This window comes from Macadamia integrifolia, unplaced genomic scaffold (genome assembly GCF_013358625.1).
Source record: "Macadamia integrifolia cultivar HAES 741 unplaced genomic scaffold, SCU_Mint_v3 scaffold1374, whole genome shotgun sequence".
Classification (NCBI taxonomy): domain Eukaryota; kingdom Viridiplantae; phylum Streptophyta; class Magnoliopsida; order Proteales; family Proteaceae; genus Macadamia; species Macadamia integrifolia.
Genome location: NW_024868181.1, coordinates 33,379 through 50,549, shown reverse-complemented (window position 1 = coordinate 50,549; position 17,171 = coordinate 33,379). Strand labels below are relative to the sequence as shown.

At 39.3% G+C, this 17,171-nt stretch overlaps 1 protein-coding gene across 2 annotated transcripts in view; it reads left to right on the top strand.

Annotated features, from left to right (window-relative positions):
* The first annotated feature begins 2,501 nt into the window (after positions 1-2,501).
* LOC122063599 (ribose-phosphate pyrophosphokinase 4-like) overlaps positions 2,502-17,171 on the top strand; it is a 30,226-nt gene continuing 15,556 nt past the window's right edge. The window contains exons 1-2 of one of the 2 annotated variants that reach the window (XM_042627302.1): positions 2,502-2,701; positions 7,400-7,455. The gene's annotated coding sequence lies outside the window, so the exon portion shown is untranslated. The remainder of the gene's footprint in view (positions 2,702-7,399; positions 7,456-17,171) is intronic. The other variant, XM_042627301.1, reaches the window with a different exon arrangement.

Genomic DNA, 17,171 nt, shown 5'->3' with positions numbered 1-17,171 from the left:
CTTTGTTGAACATAACCATACCACCTTAATTGGCTCTCACGAAGCTTGTCTTGAATTGGTGCAACCCCCAAATTGTTTTTAATACAATCATTCTTTACCATAACTCAGGATTAGACTAATGGTGTTAAAAAATCTTAGATTTTTAAAATTTTCCTTTAAATGGCTTCTTTCTCTTACAATTTTTTTTTTTTTTTACTGAAATAGATCTAAATTTAACATTGAGTCGAATTATTTATTGTTATATGTTTTCTTGTAATAATTGAAAGGTCATAGTTCTTCATATATATATATATATATATATTATTGAAAATGTTTGAATGTCTTTTAATTTTTTAGTGAGTTTTATCTATTTTAATCATGAATGATTTAACTTACTATATATATATAGCTTTTAAATCGTTTAATTAATTATTGGTCTCAATTTTGAAATCATAACCCAACCATTTATTAAAGGGGTTTTGATGATTTCGATGTATTAGTTCCGTTAATGGTTTCACTTTGGTTTTGACATCCATTAGACCAATGGATATATAAGTTCATCTCTTTCATTTTTCATTGGTCTTTCACCTTTTGATAACATTAGCTTAGTTTGGTCAAGCCCATAGGTAGTGGGTTGGGCCATTTTCCCGCATCCATATGACCCAAGGCTCAAGAAGAGATGAACCTAAAGAAAGAGCCGAAGGAAAGAGGACCAGAGAAAGTTTCTACTCCTGTCTACTTTTTAGGGCGTTTGGTATATATTAAAATTTGGTTTTTGGCGTTTTCTCGTTTGCAAGAACAGTAAAATAGAATTTTCCGTTTGATGCCTACGATTCGTTTGTCTATGGTTCGTTTTTTGTTCTTGTTCCTTTTTTTGGTTTGTTTTTGTTTTGTTTTGTTTTGCTTTTTTTTTTTTTTTTTTTTTTCAATGAAACAATTGAAAAAAAAATAAATAAAAAATGAAGGAAAAACGGAACATGTTGAAACACGATTAATCATGTTTAACATTTGAGAAACGTTCTATTTGATGAAAAAAAAACTCATATGTCCCCAATAATTTCTCTAAGGTCAAAACCTTCTCTGTCTCCTTGAAACTCTAAAGGCTTAGAATGGTGAAGAATCCGTGAAGAACTCTCACTTGATCCTCGCTTTCTCTCAACACTGCTGATCACTAGTCTCCCTCAGCCCTGTCTTGGTGAAATCCGATTAAGAAACCATTTTCGTAAAGAAAAAATCACGTTCGATTCCTTGTCTCTCCCTCATCTTTGTCTTGGTGAAGCCTCTAAAACAAATTTACCAAACACCATTTTTTAGATAAAAATAAATTTTTAACGTAGAATTAGAAAATTCAGGAACAAAAATGTTTCCAAACGCAACTTAGTCTTTAATAGATTCTCTGCGTCGTCTCAGGCCTAGTTATTAAGTTCTCCAAATTATTCATGAAAAATTTGGTTGAACAGAATTTTACCGAATTTTACGAATAATTCGATCCGAATCCAAATCAAATAAAAATTAGGAAAAATTCTCAAATTTTATAGACTTTTTAAAAGTTTACGAATAATTCGACCAAACCAAATTTTATCCAAATTATAATCGACTTTTATCCTATGTAAAAAAAAAAAGAACTTTATCTTGAATAAGTCAATAAGCCTTCATAAAATAGTGTCATTATTATACATTTTATTATCCTAATGTTACTTTTCTTATTTTTTTAACAGAAAACGACAAAGCTTATATTTCCTGTGGTAATCTCTCATACTTAAAAAAAAAAAAAATTAATAATAATAATAAAATCTCTCACCCCATTTTGGTTTGACTAAGTCTTATAGTCGTTACTTTTTCTCTAGTCTTTAAGGTGAACATGCATGGTGGGTGACGTAGGTCTAGCTGAATTTGTGCTCAGCCTCCCTTCTCAGTCTCTCTTTCTCTCTTTCTCTTATTCAATTATTTGAGTAATAGGAAATGAATTTAGAAAAGAAAAAGAGAGTTAAATATAATATTTTTATCTTTAAAATTTAAAATTTAAAACTTAAAATTTAAAATTTAAAATTTTATATCATTTGTATATTATTTACATATGATAATTGATAGATAATATAAAACAAGTATTGTAAATATTAAAAATAAAATCCGATTTTTCTGTCATTTTTTTTTTATTTTTGAAAACAAATAATTTTCAATTCCAAACTCGAATTTTATTATTTCCACTTTTTTGACAGATATAAATCATTGAATTAATGAAACAAATTAATCGAAATAATTGTCGAATCAAATTTAATAACTATGGTCAGAGGTGCATCAAGAGGAAACGTCAACGTGACAAATATCATCTCAACTAACGTCATTCCGATCAAAGCGCCGAAATTTGTCCATGTATGACAGGGGCCCACCAGCGCCATAACGTTGATTCCTTTTGAATGGTTATTTCAGTGGCCCCACCACTTGTGAAGTTGGGCCTAGTTTGGTACGTTAATACTGGCTGCTAGCTTGGCCTTCCTTTTCTATCCAATTTTGATGGTTATTTTCCCTTCGGTTCGGACTCAACGGAGGGTTTTACTGTCATAGAAAATTATGCTCGAACAGCTTTCAAGATTTTAGGCGGTAGCAGTGATGGAGAAGGCGAAAAAGCAAGTGCTTCTCTTCACTGTGTGGAGTCTGAAGAACTTGCCCGCAAAATCGCTGCTTAATCTGATTGTATAAAACTTCAATCTATAAATTGGAGGTTTGCATTCTATCTCTTATCTCAATCTCTTCCATGAACTCCATTTGTAATTTTTTTTTTTTAATGTTTTCTCATGAAGGTGCATGTCAATAACTCTTTTGTTTGGATGAATAATATCTTTCAATTATTCTGATTTTGGGGTTTTTTGTTTAATCTTTTATTTTTCTTGTTGGGTTTTGTAGTAATGTTTGATGTTTGATGTAGATGAATAGGCATGTCTTTATTGTTTTCTATAAACAGGTGGTGGTTTCATTTTATCAAGTTTATGTCATTGCTTTTTGGTAGTCTTGTGGTTATCTTTGTTATGTTTTAGTCTTTGGTTTTATCATTTAGTTTTCCTCTCAATGTTCGTTTAATATAGGTTGCTCGATGTTCTAAGTAGATGAGTTTTCACTGTGTTTTTTTATTCCTATCAAACCATTTGATTGTTTCTGCTGTGAAATGTGAACAGAGATTGGGTTCTCTTTCTTTAATCCTGGGTATTCCCTAGTCTCATAAAGAAATGTTCCATTTTTATTTTTTTTTCTAAATTCTCTTTTTTAAAAAGGCTTGCATTTTATTGAAAACTGAATTATCAATAACTGGAATTGCATGAAGAATTCGTGACTCGTATGACGCTTTCCTTTCTCTTTCAATTTATATCTTTAATTGTATTTACTTGATTCTCATTCCTTGGGGCCTTCTCATTTTCTGTCTGTTTGGTTCTTCCCATAAGTTTGATATTCATGAGACTTTATCTGTAATATCTCGTGGTTCTTAAATTCATCCATTTTATCCTGGAAGTGTTCTTTTCTTTTGTAACCTGGATTCTTAATATTGCTACTCCTGTGGACTCATCAATAATGCATCTCCTGTGGACTCATTGGGCTTTCATGCTTTGTCTTTAAGAATTTCCTTTTTCTTTTCCTCTTGATGTACAACCCTTGCCCTAATTTTTTCCTGTAACTTCGGCCTGAGTTACAGGCTGGGGCATGAAGGTGGGTCTTGAACCAATAGTTTCCATTTGCAGTCTTAGATGACCATGATCACATCGGTTACTGGGTCCCTTTTTTTTTGGGTTGGGGAGTTAAGATCAATGCTATTAAAATGAAAATGGTGATTAGCATTAAATTTTGAATGGTTTGACTGCTATTCTAATTAGAAAAATTAGATAAATAAGGGTCCTTGATGCAGTACCCTTCTGTGGACCGGGGCCGAATCTGATAAAAAACCTAGGCCAAGATTCGATCCAGACTTGGTTGGTTCTAGTAGGATAACTTGGATATTTATTTTCTTAGGATAATATGTAATTTTGATTTGTTTTATTTGATTTTCTTTGGTAGGAGATAGCTATGTAGGGAGGTAGTAGTTCCCTAGTTGATTTCAGTTTCGTATTTGGAGTTGGTTTCTAATTTTTAGGAGTTTTAATTTCCTATATATGCTGTAACTACAATGGAGTTGGTTTGAGAAGCCTGCGTGGCTTTGTGTTTGTGTGACCTCCTCTCTATCCCCTACCTTCTCTTCCTTTTTCTTACCCTACTCTGTTTCCAGAGGTATCGGTGACCAGTTGCTTCTGGTCTGCCACTCCCCCTTGGGTAGTAGTTTCCTAGTTGATTTCATTTTCATACTTGGAGTTGGTTTCTAATTTTTAGGAGTTTTCATTTCCTATATATGCTGTAACCACATGGATTTTCAGATTTGAATAACGGAATGACTTGTTGGTTTGAGAAGCCTGCGTGGCTTGTGTTTATGTGTCGTCCACTCTCTCCCCTACCTTATCTTCCTTCTTCTTCCCCTAATCTGTTTCTAGAGGTATCCACGACCAGTCGTTTCTGGTCTGCAACTCCCCCTTAGGTAATGTTCGTCATTCTTTCTTTCCCTTCCCCATTATTCCTTTCCTTTTATTTTCTGTTCCTGTTTCTTGTAACTAGCAACACTGTTTTGAGAACCGAACCATTTGTTGGACTGATTCTGTTCCTACCTCCCTATCAGATTTCAGGGACTTTGCTTGATTTTAACAGTTTAAGAGAGATATATCAATAGAAAACGATTCGGGTTTCTGCCATTGTTCCGTCGACTGAAGGTTGAAGACAACCTTGTGGACGAGTTGTTTTCTTTTATACCTTAATTCTGTTTTCCATTGTTTCCAACAACAAACAACAACCAAAGCCTTATTCCAACTTAATGGGATCGGCTCATTGTTATCCCTCCCCTTTATTCTTAATTTTATGTCTGTTCCAATTGTGCCCCTAAACAATAAATCCTAATACCTATTGTGTTCTTAGTCGGTTAGTCCTCTAATATTCTGGTTAATTACAATGCTGCTGCATTCCCTCTTGCTTGATATATTTACCGTTCTGCCATTATTTTCCACCTATTGGCTATTGTGTGTCTGGGTGGGCCTTTAGCGAACCCAAACAGGGTTTTTCGAACTCAGGATCCCATCAGTTGTTATTAGAGCAAACCTGACCATGAATTCCTTTGTGTTTAAGACTAGGGTTTGCTTGTCCAATGGAAATATTTCTATGTTATTCATCGATGAAGGGCAAAGCGACAATTCCGTCTTGTGGTATGTGGTGGAGATGTTATTAGAGACCAATGAGGTCATCACTGAGTCTAAGGATGATATTTTTGTTGAATTTTCAATTTTGATGGTGCTTATTGCGAGGTGTTTGATTTTTCAAAACATATCATTAGAGTTGGCCGACATCGGTTGGATGATCGATAGGGTGCTCTCAATCATGAAGTAATATATGCATATTAAAGCCTTCTCATCTACAATGCAATTTTGTTTTGAAAGTGTTGCAACGTGATAACTCCTTCAAGCTGGTCAAAGTGGCACCAATAATGCAACTACAGGAAGAGCCGTAAAGGTCAACACAAGAGGAAAGACCAATATGATATGGGACAACAAGACATGGCAATGGGAGATGAGGTGATCATGGGTGTAGCAACAACAGACTCTACTGCAGCGATGGATGTTCCTCATTGAGTTTTTTTTTTCTTTGATAGTTAGGAAAAAAAAAAAAAATCTCAGTGAGTTTGTTATTCCCCATATATTTCAAGACACGGATGCAACCCCAAAGCTTCCTATTTTGGATTTTCTTCAAGTTGCAAATAAGGAGCAGCTAGCCTCGTTTAAGTGCTTTTAATTATTCTCTTAGACAAAAATCGAGACGAGTTTTTCTCAACATTGGGTGAATTGATGTCATATTGCATATGAGGATGGGGTTAGATTCGATAAAAATCCCAGACCAAGATTCGGATCCGGATCTGGTTGGGTCTAGTAAGATAAATTGGACATTTATTTTCTTAAGAAGATATGTAATCTCTTATTTATTTTATTTTATTTTCTTTGTTAAGAGATAGCTGCCTAGGGAGGTAGTAGTTTCTTAGTTGATTTTAGTTTCCTATTTGAAGTTGGTTTCTAATTTTAGGAGTTTTAACGCCTTATATATGCTGCAACTACAATCGTGTTCTCAGATTTGAATAATGGAATGATTTGGTTTGAGAAGCCCATGTGGCTTTTGTTTGTGCAACCTCCTCTCTCTCTCTTCCCTTCTCTTCCTTCTTCTTCCCCTGCTCTATTTCCAGAGGTTTCCATGACCAGTTGCGTCTGGTTTGTGACTCTCCCTTACTTCTTGTTCATCATTGTTTCTTTCCCTCCCCCCATTGTTCCCCTCCTTTACTACTGCAATTTTATTTTCTAGTTCCTGTTCCCTGTGCAACTAGTGACAGTTACAGCCACATAAAGTGGGTTCGATTCAATTCTCCGTCATCTCCTCTTCTTCCTCTTTGATATTTTGGGCTTGAGTTCCTCTCCCCCACCCAAACGATTCAGAACCTTTGCCCCCACAGTTTTCCATTGTTGTGACTTGTGAGAACCGAACCATCGGATCTGTTGTTGGGTGCACTTACGAGGGTTGTGAATTATCGATTCTCTTTTAAAGTTTCAGGTCGAATCAGAGACCATAGGAGGGAGTTTTATCACTAAGAAATGATCCTGGTTTCCGCTCTTGTTCTTTTGACCGAAGGTTGAAGACAACCTTGTGCTTAGGCTGTTTTCTTTCAAACCCCAATTCTGTATTCCATTATTATCCCTTCCTTTATCCCTTATTCTCCTTTATCCTTTATTTTGTGTTTGTTCCAAGTATGCCGCTAAACAATAAATCCTGATACTTATTTTGTCCTTAGTCCTTTTACATACTAGTACCCCCTAATATCCTGGTTAATTACAATTATACCACATTCCCTCTTTCTACCTTTGATATGCTACTATTGGTTATTGTGCATTTGGATGGGCCCATAGCGAACCCAATGAGGGTTTTTTGAACCTGGGATCGCATCAGTCTTTACAGCGCTGGCGGTCAACAACCTGAATGATCTCTGATCACCAATCCAAGTTGAAGATCTAGTGCTTAGATATATATATATATATATATATATATAAGGCTCCAGATGTAATAAACATTGAAAGATCTCAATATTAACTGGAAGGAAAAATAGCATATGTATGGGCTAGGGACAAATAGCATATATATATATATATATTTTTTTTCTCATTTCTTTAGTAATTTTTGCTTTTCATGACATGATAAAGCATTTCAAGTGGCACAAGGACAAGCTTTTTTTTGTAAAAAAAAAACAGTGTAAATTTATTTTGGTGGCTATTTCTATTATTTTAGAGGAATAATTGGTACGTCTCTCTACATGTCTCAGGAGCTTTGATGATGGGTTCCCAAACCTTTTCATTAATAATGCACAGGATATTCGAGGTCAGCATGTTGCCTTCTTGGCGTCCTTTAGCTCCCCAGGTGTCATCTTTGAGCAGCTTTCTGTCATATTCGCCCTGCCTCGGCTATTTGTTGCTTCCTTTATTGGTTTTACCATTCTTTCCTACCGGTTCTTTTGAGCGCATGGAAGAGGAAGGAGATGTTGCAACTGCATTTGCAATGGCCCGAATATTGTCAAATATACCCATATCAAGGGGTGGTCCAAATAGTTTAGTCATCTATGACTACCCCTTGATATGACTACCCTATCAAGGGGTGGTCCCCTTGATATGACTACCCTACACTCATTGAAGCTTAAAGAGTAGAGAATATTACCTCCTCATCCACATTTGGAGTTACTTTTCTTCTCAAAAACCATTTTAGATAAAAAGATCTTCTCAAACCCATTTTTTCATGGGAACATCATCAATACTTGTTGGTTTACACTGATTTTCTTATATGTGATTGCGTGATGCATATAACGCTGATCTATGGATTTATGGAGGTAAATATATTTTTCTGTTTAAATAAATGATGCATATAACACTGACCTTATGTTATGTGGCTTATCTTATGTCATTTCAAACTTTCAATATATGTGAATGTGACTCATCATTGTCATCAGTCATCGAAGTTAATTGTTAAACAATTAAGTAATTATCTATGAGGCCTTTTAAATTCTTATGATTTTGTCGTCTCATGTGTTGATTGTGGAATAGAGCGTACCAGCCTAGGGTCCGAAGAGTCAGAGACTACTTACTATGGGTACGAAGTCAAAGTATCATTTTAGGTTATATTTTTAAAAAACTAATTTTTTCATTGTGTTTAGATTGCCTAAAATAGGGTAAATACCAAGTTTTTGGGGTTACAAAGACCATATAACCATCGAGACCAACCAATGACTCGAGTGGGAAAAAAATACATGATCTTGGCGAGATCTCACTAGATCTCTCTTTTTTGGATCATTGAGATGGGGGGCGAGAGCGAGATCTTAAACCTTGGTTGCAACATGTACAAAACTAATATACGTTACCAATAACAAGCAAGTAAATGGAATCTTAAATAAAACATGTAAATGAAAAAAGTAATAAAATTTGCTCATAAGGTGACCCGCCTATGCAATAAGGCATCGCCTTAGTCACTAAGGCATTGCTTTAGTGACATCGCATTACAGGTATGCATAGAGGCGTGTGCTTGCCTTAGCCGAACCAAACTGCATTAGCGCCTAAGGTGACGTCTTAATAACTATGTTGTGAAACATTATCCTCTGTCACATTTTTTTTTTAAATGAATAAAATAATTCATAACCAAGAGGGGAAGAATATACAAGGGAGGAAAAAGGGGGGGGGCAAGGCTTAAGCCAACGGGGAAAAGCCTACCCAAGGGGAAACACAAAAGAAAAGCAAAAGCAGCTCAAAGCAGCTGCAAAAACAAACAAAGCAGCATTGTTGCAATAGTAACAACCAAAAAAATGGGGGGGGGAAGCAAGGATTAAAGTATCGGTATCGGTCACTGTGTTGGTCGGCCAAAATTAAGATACGTATCGGAGGGTATCGTATCGTATTGGAGATAAGCTAAGATATGCTAAAGATACACACATAAATGGATAGGAAACATTATTTTAAACACTTTTGCATAAAGAATTTGTTAAAAAAAACTATTGATAACATGTATTATGCATAAACACTAAATTGAGGGTATCGCACTAAGAATTCAAGGTTTGTAGTTGTCCCATAAATGTAAAATCCTTGTTCTCCCAACTTTGATTTCCACTTTAGTTAGAGAGAAATATGGCTGATAGCAACTTTGGAACAAAAACCTCTCAAAATTGTGTTTTTCTGAAAAATTACCTATCTGGGCCATTATATGACCATAGCGCATTGTATCGGTGCATACCAATACTCACCGATACGTACCGATACATACCGAAACGTATATTTCACCTCGATTTTATATTTTTCATAGTCGTATTGATGCATATCGTATCATATCGTATCGTATCGATGTGTATCGGTGGTGTATTGATTCATATTGGTATGTATCGTAGGATATATCGATACGAAAGGATTTTAAAAATTTTATGTATCGTATCGGTGTGTATCGTATTGGTCGGCTAAATTTAAAATACGTATCAGAGGGTATCGTATCGGTATTGGAGATACTTTAAACCATGGGGGGAGGGGGAACAACATCCATCAGCTAGCTCAAGGAGGGTGAATGAGGTCAACCTGCAGGTTCCAAGAAGTGATGATGTGGGAATTTTTCGAGGTAAAGGGGATGGGGTGGGGGCAAAAGGCATGAAGGTTCTGGGCTTTAGAGGTAACATCGAAATAGATAGCTTTCCAAATCATGTCCGGAGATCTATTTAGGGGACCATCTACGAATGTTATGCTCCATCCAAAGATGGTTAATAGTAGCACAGAAGGCCAGCTTTCCCACGGTGTCACAAATGGAAGGACGAGTGAATGTCATGTCAATGTAAATGCATTCTCTATTGAAGGGGAGGATGTGTCTATGATTGGGCCAGCATTTAGAAAGGACCGATTTCCAAATAAGGGAGGAGAAGGGGCAAGAGAAGAAAAGATGGGGAATATCTTCGTCACCTGAAGGGCAAAGGCAGCAAGAAGGGTTCATGGGGATGAGACGGTGAATGAGGAAGGATTGAGTGGGAAGATAATTGGATAGGCAATGCCAAAGGGTAAAGCTGTGGCGGGGACTGTGTCCCTTAAACCAAACCAATCTATGTTATAGGATAGTCGGGGAAGATGTCTTTATATGGGCCTAAGCCCAGGCAGAAGAGAAGGTACCATTGGAGGAGGGAAGCCAGATGCATTTGTCATTTCTCCCTCTGTGCCCAGGGGGAGAGGGGGGAGGGCAGACCAAATATCCTCCAGAGGGGGGGGGAGGGGGTACCAACCATTGGGAGAGAGGATGGGGAGACCAGAGCATTAGCAGGGAGGTCAGGGGAGTAGATGTCTCTGAGAGTAACAAGATGAGAAAGGATACCCAGAGGATGCCAGGGATCTTTCCAAAGGAAAGTAGAATTCCCATTGCCGATGGAGTGCGAAATGGCAGTGAGTGCAATGGGCCTATGCTCAAGGATCTTCCTCCAGATCTAGGAAGCATTAGAAATGGAGGGGGTAGTCTAAAGAGAATTATGCTTGAGGACACCAGAGTGAATCCAATCAATCTAAATATAGTTTTTAAGACGGTAAGGCGATGGAGGCATTTGAGGGTCTTTTGGAGAGCCTTAGCGATAAGGCGGGCATAAAGCGTCGCCTTATTGACTAAAGCTTTCCTGTGTAATTTTTTTATAAAACCAATCTATTTGGCTCAAATCCTAGTTGAATCTTATTACTCATATGCTAAATAAATATTAAAGGTTCATACTTCATACCAATGTAAGATATTTATCAAGAAAAAAAATCAATAAAGTGAATAAACTAAGTTCATTTTCATCAATCAGCAATCAGCAATCAGCAATCATCAATCATCAATCATCAATCATCATAATATATTAACATATAATAAGAAATTGAGAAGACGGAATAAGAAAGAAAAAAAAACACATGGAGACATTAACATGATAATATCAGAATCCACTCATCCAGTTGAATACAGAAGCTAACTCCATTCAAGTTCCTAGTTTTCAGTCTAAAAATTAGAAGACAGATTAGAGAAGAATGGAAGAAAAAATTAGAAAATACTCAACATACTGAACATAGAAAAATAAACAATAACATATCTGAGAATTGTATACAGATTACAGAATTATAGATAACAGATCAAAGTGTGTGTGTGTGTTAAGGGAGTAGAGGCTGGCAGCTATCATTAACTATTTCTAGTCTAAATATAACCAATTAGCCACTTCATATCTTCTTGAAAAGTGAAAATAATACTTAAGCAAAATTGCTAAAAGCCTGTTAGCTAACTTTATTGCATCGGAAAGAATAAGCCAGAACTCTGAATACAATTATTATCACTAAAAGTCTAAAGCAAAATTAAAAATAAAGAAGAAGGAAGAAGAAGGGAGAAAACACACAGCGTCGTAACTCGTAAGACTCACCGTAGGAAGAAAAAAAAAAAAAGAAAAAAAAAACTGTCAAAGACTTGAGAGTCGTTACCTGAGAGTCGTAAGTCTCACCGTAGGAAGAAAAAAAAATTGTTAAAGAATTGAGAGTCGTTACAGTCGTACGACTCTCATGTAACGACTCTCAAGTCTCACCGTATGGTGTATGATGAAGATGAAAGAAGAAGGAAGAAGAAGGAAGAAGAAGGGAGAAAAAAAAAGCACACAAAGAAAAGAAAAATAAACAATAACATACCTGGAGAGAGTGGAAGTCGCCGAAGGCTACCGGAGGAGAATAATAGTTGCCGGAGAAGTTGCCGAAGAAGAATCGAAGGAGGAGGGACGAGGGAGTGAGGCCGTCGGCTTTGGGGTTTTGCGATTTGGAGTGGAGACAGAGATGCGATTTGGGTTTTGTCTTTTAAGTTATAAAGTTTTTGATCCAATGCATCACATGTGCATCAAAACTTATACACTTGCCAATGAGAAAATTTAATTTGGAATCTTCATTAAACAATTTTAAAACTGTGTTTTAAAAAAAAAACCCCCATAAGGCGACTGCCTTTGTCATAAGTCGTCATAAGACGCCTTATAGCACCTTATGCTATAAGGCGACCGCCATAGCCACTTCACGTAAGGCAGAGCACTACCTTATCATCTCTAGACCGCATTAGCACCAAGGCACTGGTAAGGCGACCCTACTAGCGCCTTAAAAACTATGAACCTAGATGCTATTATGCATGGACACAATTTTCTAGGTAAGTTTAAGGACGCCAACCGAATTAACAACCTTAATTCTCCTAATCCTAAGGCCTCCCTTAGATTTGGGGAGGTAGACCTTCCAGCTGAGAGGCCTAAGGAATCTGGAAGAGTCCAATCCTTTCCAGAGAAAGGAGCAGAGAAGACCTTCAAAAGATTTAATCACCAAAGTGGGGAGGATGAAGGTCCTAGACCAGTAGAGGTACATAGATTGGAGGACCAATCTGATCAAGGTGAGATGGCCAGAAAAAGAGAGGAGCTTGCCTTTCCAAAGCTGCAGCTTTTTCCTGAGATGGTCCACAAGTGGGTACAGTGGTGGGCTGAGAGCCTGGAAGAGATGAGGGGGAACCCCAGGTATTTGACAGGGAGGGAACCTTGAGGAATGCCTGATAAGCTAGAGAGGGTTTCCTTGGCCTCAGAGGAGACACCAGAGAGAAAGATGTTGGACTTTAGGTGATTGATTTTGAGGCCCGAAAGGGATTCAAAAGTATGGAGGGTATCCATGATGGTGGAGATGGAGATGGGATCGGCCTTGGAGAAGATCATAATATCATCAACAAAAGCCAAATGGGAGAGGAGGGCTTTACATTTGGGAATAGGGGAGATGAGATGAATGTTAGTGGTTGACTGGATAGAGTGGGAAAGAACTTTAAGGGAGAGGGAGAAAAGGAGAGGGGAAAGGGGGGCATCCCTGCCTGATGCCATGGCCAGAGGGAAAGTAACGAGCCGGGGCTACCATTCAGAAGGACAGAGAAGCGGGGGGAAGAATTAGAGTACTGATCCAGTGGACAAAGGATGCAGGGAAAGCCATTTGAAGAAGGACGTTGGAGAAATCCCACCTTATCATGTCAAAGGCTTTGTGGATGTCAATCTTGAGGAGGGCAGCTTGGGGAGTGGTTCTTACGATCAAAGCCCCTAACAACCTCATGACATAGGATAATATTGTCAACTATGCTCCTCCTCGCGATAAAGGTAGATTGGTTGGAGCTAACAAGAGAATCGATGATTTTCTGAATCCTGTTGGCGAGGATTTTGGCAATGAATTTGTAGAGAAAATTGCAGAGAGACATGGGTTTGAAATCATTCATGGAAACCGCTCAATTTTTCTTGGGGATAAGGCAGAGGAAGGTGTTGATCCCACCAATTTGGTTAGGGTTGAAGCTTCTCATCGCAAGAATGAGGTCATCCCGAATGATATTCCAGCAGGAGAAGAAGAATCCTATGTTGAAGCCATCAGGGCCCAGGGCTTTATTGGCTTTGTGGGAGAGGATGGCCGATAAGATTTCATCATCAGAAGGGATGGATTGGAGGAGGGGAAGGAGTTCATCAGGGACAAACTTATTAAGGAGATTGGGGGGGATGGGGGAGGGAGGGGAGCTGAAGATTCTCTGGAAATGAGAAGTAGCCTCAGTTTTAATGAGGTCGGGGGAGTGGAGTTCATTTCTAGAGGAGGAAATGAGCATGGGGATGGTGTTGGCATTATTTCTGGCTTTAAGGGAGCGATGGAAATAAGACAAATTGGAGTCTCCAAGCTCAAGCCATTTGATGAGGGCTTTTTGGTGGAGAAAGCGCTCCTCTTGCTCGAGGAGTAAGGAAAGATCAGAAGCAGCCACTTTTTATTCCTCAAGCAGGGCAGGGTTGAGGATATCCTGCTGGAGCCTGGATTGAATGGAGAGAAGCCTTTCCCGACCGATGGCCACATTAGAGGAGATGTTCCCAAAGGTGGAGGCATTCTAAAGTTTGAGGGTGGCTTTGACATTCTTGAGCTTTTTGGCAAAAGCAAAGAGGGGGAGAGAGAGCCGAAGATGGGGATGTTCCAGACACAGTAAATGAGCTGGTGGAAATCCAGGTGAGAGATCCACATATCAAAGAATTTAAAAGGTTTGGGCCCGAACGAGCGGAAAGGGAGGACATGGAAGGAGATGGGGCTATGATCAGAGATCCCAGGGAGGTTAAAGCAAGCATGGGAGGAAGGGTAGGAGTCCAGCTATGGTTCATTAACGAGGGCTCTGTCAAGCTTGCAAGTCATCCGGTGGGAACCAACTCTTCTATTATGCCAGGTGAATTTGGCACCCGACCATCTGAGGTCCATGAGATTGAGATCGTCAATGCAGTCTTTGAAGGATACAACAGCCTGAGGATCAATGTGGTTACCTCCGTGCTTTATATGGGCAAAGCGGATGACATTGAAGTCTCCAACAATCCCCCAAGGCCTAGAGCTAGAGGAGGGAGACAAGGAGAGAAGGTCAGTCCAAAGGGGCAGCCTAAGGGAGGCTCTATTGTGAGCATAGACCATAAAAAGCAAGTAGATGAAAGGGCCGGAGTGATGGGAGATGAAGATGTGAATGATTGGGAAGAAGAGGAGAGATAGGTAATGTTCAAGGAGGAAGGGTCCCAAAGGATCCAAATCCTCCCATTGGAACTATGAAGATAGTTGGATTTAAAGGACCAGTGAGGGGCAATTGAGGAAGCAATATGAGAGGCATTGGCCTTAAGGACACGGGTTTCTAATAAACAACAGAGGTCGGACTGGGAGGAGTGGAAAAGGGAACGGATCTTAGCCTGTTTAGCTGAGGAGTTAAGGCCATGAACATTCCAAATTGTCCAAGGGATCATTTCGAACTAGGGGTGGAGGGCAACAAACGTTTGGTGGAGCAGCGGGGGTCTTGCAGGTGGATCGACGGCTGTAACCAATGAGAGGGGAGGTTTTAAAGGTGGAAGGGATTTTTTGGTATATTTCTTGCGGGTGGTGGGGGAGGACAGAGCAGGGAGGAGAGGGTCGGGTAGGGGGTTCAGGAATTATGGTAGGCAGGGTTACATCAGTGTTCCTAATAAGGACCTCATCCAAAGAGTGAGCCAGAGGGGCAGAGCAGGTTCCATGTGTCATCAGAGAACCAGGGCTGTGATGGTTTCCTTAAGTATTGAGAATATTGCAGAGATGCAGTTGTTCGGCATCATACTGAATTCCAGATGTATCATCATGAGCAGAGCTATGATCCAGGGAGACAATTTGAGCAGAGCTACAATCTAGAGGAACCATTCCAGAGGAAACAATCTGATCAGTAGTGGCCTGGAGCTCAAACTTAGGCACAGAGGCAGTAACAGGGTCTTCTGAGTTGTCATGGAGCGGAGGACCTTACAAGGTTAGACGATGGGTGGAGGAGGGGCGGCAGCAGAGATCGTAACATCAGAGGGAGACGTAGCTGCAGTTGACTGACAAGACTGGAGCTATGTCTGGGGCGGCAGTGTTGGTGGAGCGAGGTCGGCCGACAGTGGAGGGCACCGGATTGGTGGCGGCAGATCGACAAGTTGTTGAGGGCGTCGGAAAGACGGTAGCAGAGAACATCGATGGCAGTAGCAAGGGCTTCAAAGGGAGCGCATGGCTTGCGGCAAAGATCAACCCAGAGGTGGAGGAGTCGGGCGAAGAAGAAAGGATTGTCGAGTCGAGAGATGGGTAGTGATGGTCGGAAGATTTGGGTTGGTTGATGGAATGGGTGGGTCGGGTTAGAAGATGGGTAGAGGTTATTTGGGTACAATGGGTGATCCATTCGAAATTTGGAAAACTTGTTCAATAATTAAACCGGGAGGAATTGGTTCAATGGCATAAACACCAATTCGGGGGTGGCCGGTTTAGGATTAGAAGGGTAAAGAGGACTTGAGAGATTTGGACTGGCATTGGGAACTTTCGTTGAAGATACGACAGAAGGAAGGGGAAGTAGAGGAGGAAGGGGAGATCTGGGGATGGGGGCCAAGGGTTCAGAGAGAGCAGACGACTCGGCCCGACAAACCGAAGGGGGAGACATCGAAATGGAAACTTGAGGAATAGGATCTTCAGTGATGTGGGCTGGCAGAGGTTGTAGGGAGGCAACCTCCATCACCTTTGCCTGTTTGATCTAGCAGGCAAAGGCGATGGAGATGGACCATCGGTTGTTGAAGCCAAGGACTTTTCCGGTGGAGGATCATCGGTCGTTAGAGTGGCAGTGCCCGAGGGAGGAACAAAATGATGCTTAGAATTATTTTTCCTTTTCTTATTTCTTCTGGAGACATGATCTTTGAAAGGTGCTTTCCGGGAGGCATCACCGGAGATAGTATTAGGCTCAGGGTGCTCTTGTTCACTAAGGGGGGCAGGGATGTTCGGGTTCTTCTCACAATGAACTGTTTGGTGCCCAAAGCATTTACAGAGAGAACATATAGGGGGCACCCAATCGTACTTGATTTTCTGGGCAAAAGAGTGACCTTCACCATCAGTGATCGTGACCACTGTTAGTTAAAACGCGTTTAAAATGCGTTCTCGTTTTTTTGCCGTTTAAAACGCGTTTTCCCGTATGCTGTTATACAATCCGGGAAAAAAGGGAAACGGCAAAAGAATCCGTTTTAAACGCGTATCCGTTTTTTAAGGGTAAAATTGGAATTTTATTAAAAAATTTAATTAATTAAAAAANTTTATATCATATTATTTTTCTCACATTGCCCGAAGTTGTTGCAGATCACTCGTTGTGATTGTTAGAATTGATAGTATAATACGAGACAATATCATCTTTAGTGGTTCCAACTACAAACGGTTTCACCATTAACACACGAATTTGTACATCGTCTATTACAATCAATATATTTCACACAAATGAGATTAAAGGGGGGGCTTAGTCGGGCCACTGTTTACTCTTCTTAATATCATAGTCATTACCTATGATGCGATAATATATTTTTACAATTTGAACCTCAAGAGGAAACAATTCCTTAACGCCTTACAAGTAATTGTTGCACTCAATTTACTAAGAAATATGGTTTGAATAATCTCGACAGTAGTTCCATGAACAATCTTATACAGGATTGTATTAGTTTAATAGAGGAAATGCCATAAAATGTGAACCAACATTTTTGATAAAAAAAAAAA